This window comes from Bison bison, unplaced genomic scaffold (assembly GCF_000754665.1).
Source record: "Bison bison bison isolate TAMUID 2011002044 unplaced genomic scaffold, Bison_UMD1.0 scf7180017864263, whole genome shotgun sequence".
Taxonomy (NCBI): Eukaryota; Metazoa; Chordata; class Mammalia; order Artiodactyla; family Bovidae; genus Bison; species Bison bison.
Genome location: NW_011494835.1, coordinates 4,470,550 through 4,470,762, shown reverse-complemented (window position 1 = coordinate 4,470,762; position 213 = coordinate 4,470,550).

The following is a 213-nucleotide window of genomic DNA, read 5'->3' as shown; positions in this document are numbered from 1 at the left end:
TATTTTTATACACAGCATACTTGGCCCCATGCCGACCCATCATCCCTCCAGATGCTCGGGCCTGTCCTTAGGGGCTCTGGACCGCTCAACTCTGGACAGCCGCACGGCCGCCGCCTCCGCGCCTCCCGCTTCTCAGGAAGACTCGGCCCCGCAGGCGCTTGCAGGAGGCGTCCCCGTCCGCTTCTGCCCTCAGGGCTCCGGGAGCGCCGGCGA